This window comes from Blastomyces dermatitidis (genome assembly GCF_000003525.1).
Source record: "Blastomyces dermatitidis ER-3 genomic scaffold supercont1.4, whole genome shotgun sequence".
Lineage (NCBI taxonomy): Eukaryota > Fungi > Ascomycota > Eurotiomycetes > Onygenales > Ajellomycetaceae > Blastomyces > Blastomyces dermatitidis.
Window position 1 is genome coordinate 1,981,715 of NW_025544777.1, and position 3,940 is coordinate 1,985,654.

General features: G+C 28.0%; 1 pseudogene across 1 annotated transcript; it reads left to right on the forward strand.

Annotated features, from left to right (window-relative positions):
- The first annotated feature begins 1,182 nt into the window (after positions 1-1,182).
- BDCG_16854 lies at positions 1,183-1,271 on the forward strand (annotated as a pseudogene). The gene has a single exon. The product of its transcript is annotated as a tRNA-OTHER (tRNA).
- Positions 1,272-3,940: the final 2,669 nt, after the last annotated feature.

The following is a 3,940-nucleotide window of genomic DNA, read 5'->3' on the forward strand; positions in this document are numbered from 1 at the left end:
CACTCTGATTTCTCTCAGAACTATGTATAAGAACTGACATCTTAGAATGCTTAATTAATAATAATAACACTCTGCAATTCTCTGAATAACACTGAGATTCTCACTTCAAACTCTTACACACTCAGATAATACAAGAGATGCATAATTCTTATATAACTGATTATTTAAATTGTGAATAACTGTATCAAATGATCTCTCAAGAGTTCTACTTACTTAAGATATCAAACAGCATCAGATGTTTTATTCAAAACTGTAATTATTATTCTTTCATCATTATATGAAAGAATTATAGAAAAGGCCTGCTGAAATCACTTAATATTTCTGATAGAATCTGATAAGATATGATAATTAACTTCACTATTAATCTCTCTGAGAGTAAGAGTTGTAGAAACATTCTGATTATTATGAACTGATTAAGTAAAGATATAATATTGAAATCTTGAAATAAGATAAATACTGAACAAGTCACTGAAGTCTTTCTACAGAGCTTATTCTATTAAATATATAAATTACTGAGATCTATAGTCTCAGATCAGAGTTATTAATTTATAAGTACTCTCTAAACAAGAATCTGTCAAGTTCTCAAGATTATACACTGTTTATCAAATGTCTATTACTCTGAGACTGATAATGTATCAGAATAGATAATTCAGACTGTAAAGAACTATCTGTATAAGTTCTATAATTATTCACAGAATAATTAATATAATCTTCTTCTACATGCAGAGATTACTATCAATGATTAAGATGTCATTTTAACAGATATAAGTCTGTTCTTTCTTACACACAGTTATTATATGAAAGTGTTGAATCTTCTAGAGATTATACAGTTCACACTGAATCTCTACAGTCTGATTCAGATCACTGATAATATAGTAATAAAGCTCTGAAATATCTGTAACTGAGTAGAAGTCTTCATGATAAGTACTAAATAAGATTAAGAAAATTGAATTAATATTCACTGAGATCTCACTGAGTAATATAAGATAGAAGATCTGATATGATTGAATCTTAATAATATATAAATTACATGCTTATCTTATACACTAATCATCATTATATCAAGTATAAAGTGATAGAAGTTCTAGATAGTTATAACTACTATCTTGATATATTATCAGAGATTTATAATATCTTTTATATAAGCTTGCTTCACTGCACTATTATCAATTCATTCTTTTCGCCCCGGTGGCTGAATGGTTAATGCGGCCACCCGGTAGCACCTTGGCGTGGGAAACCAAGGCGCGTGGGTTCGAAACCCGCAGGGGATACATTAAATCCGGAACTCAAGCACCTCAGGTTTCTAATAAATACAGAGGTGTACAAATCGCTCCAATGAATTGCTCTATGTTCCTGGGCTGAGAAGTTATTATCGCATGTATTTAATTGTCACTCCTTTGTATTTTCCTATGTTCTTGTTATCTTGGCGTGGTCTCAACACCTGTATTTCCTCCTGTATAACCAACACTTGACCTGTATTTAACATCACGCAAGGACTCATCATAAGCTCCGCTTGCATATGAGTATAATGGAAGAATAATAATAATAATAATAATTCATTCTCTTCTCAACTGACTTCTGACTGACAGCTGTCAGAGATCATAGAAGAAGATAATGAACTTGAATAAGAGATTGAAAATATTCTTAATAAGAGATCTCACAGTCACAGCTGATAATATTTTGTGAAATAAGTTAACTATAATTGCTTAATCTGAACTCTGAGCTCTGTGTTATCTGAGACAGCAGCTCTTAACTGATGAGAACTACACACTCACAATTCTATATCACTTCTGAAAAGAAGAGACTAATATGACAGACTGTATCTGATTAATTATATAGACTATTTCATTGCACTTCATAGATTCTACTGAAAGCTTCAATTCTCAGTCATCAATTCTCAGTTAAAAAATTCACAGAATTTCTATTCTTTCACTCTTAAGCTTTACTACATATATGTATAAATATTCACTCTAATCACTGATTTCTGTACTTTCTCTTTTTTTCTTCTTTAATGTTTTTCACTTTTGTATTATAAGATCTATATATTATACTGATCTATTCAGCGTAGGCCTCTTATATTAAAGTTTATTGTAATTGATTTACAAAGATAAGTATTAGACAGAAATAAGTGTTAGTGTAAAAATAAGTACTTACAGACAATTATTCAGAGATTTGCAGCTTAATGTGATAAATACTGATAACTACTAAAAGTATTCCTAATAAAAAGATAAATGTAAAGATTAAATGTATAATAATATTCAAACTGAATTATGAATAGTAATTATGAACTTTCATCTATATAATTGAATATAATCAAGTGTAAGAAATTCTGCTTCTTATAGATTTTTTATTTTTATTTCTATCTCTTATATAATTAATAAAGTTAGAAGCTCTTAATTATATATAATTATATAAACTGAAGTTTATAACTACTACTCACAGCTGAGCTTGAATACTATTATATATTTAATTTTTACATTTATTTTTCTACTGTGAATACTTTTAATAGTCATCAGTATATATTATATCAAGCTGCAAATCTTCAAATAATTATTTGTAAATACTTACTTTTATATTTCAAATTCTGTCAATTAGTAACTATCTATTATAACTTAAAGAATTAAAAACTTATATATTTCAATCTCTGCAAACTCTACTGTAGAAACTAAGAAACAGTTATCTGACTTATAAATAATTTCTGTAAAAGAAGTTTCAGAGAACTTATTATTTATTTATAAAATATTACTTTTTATATCTGAAACAGAGAAACTCTTTAAATCTGTAAATAAATTAATTTCAATAAAGATCTAAGAGGCCTACACTGAAAAGATTGATATTAATATATAGATCTTATATAATAAAAGTGAAAAACATTAGAGAAGGAAAATAAAAAGAGAAAGTATGAGAATCAGTAATTAAAGTGAATATTTATATATATATAAGATGAAGCTTCAGAGTGAAATAATAGAAACTCTGTGAGTTCTTTAGCTGAGAATCAGTAATTGAGAATTGAGACTCTCAGTAGAAATCTTCTAAGAATTAGTAACTGAGAATCAAAGCCTTCAGTTAAAATCTATGAAGTGTAATGAAATAATTTATTAATTGAGTATAGCTTACTACATTAGTTCTCTCTTTTCAGAAGTGAGATAGAATTATAAGTGTGTAGTTCTCATCAGTCAAGAGCTGATATTTCAGATAATATAGAGTTCAGAGTTTATATTAGACAATTATAACTAACTTATTTTATAAGATATTATCAGTTACAGCTGTAGAGTCTTTTATTAAGAATATCTTCAATCTCTTATTTAAGTTTATTATCTTCTTCTATGATCTCTGACAGCTGTCAGTCAGAAGTCAGTTAAGAAAGAAATAAGTCAGTGATAACACAGTTAAGTAAGCTTATATAAAAGATATCATGAATCTCTGATAATATATTAAGATAGTAATTATAACTATTTAAAACTTCTATCACTTTATATTTAATAAAATAGTAGTTCAGTGTATGAGACAGATATATAATCTATATATTCTTAAGATTTAATTATATCAGATCTTCTATCTTATATTATTCAACAGAGTCTCAGTGAAAATTGATTTAATTCTCTTAATCTTATTTAATACTCACTATAAAGACTTTCACTTAGTTATGAGTATCTCAGAGCTTTATTACTATATTATCAGTAATCTGAATTAAACTGTAGAGATTCAGTGTGAACTATATAATCTCTAGAAGATTTAACACTTTTATATAATAACTGTGTATAAGAAAGGCCCCAGTGGCTGAATGGTTAATGCGGCCACCCGGTAGCACCTTGGCGTGGGAAACCAAGATGCGTGGGTTTGAAACCCGCAGGGAATACATTAAATCCGGAACTCAAGCACCTCAGATTTCTAATAAATACAGAGGTGTATAAATCACTTCAACAAATCACTCTATGTT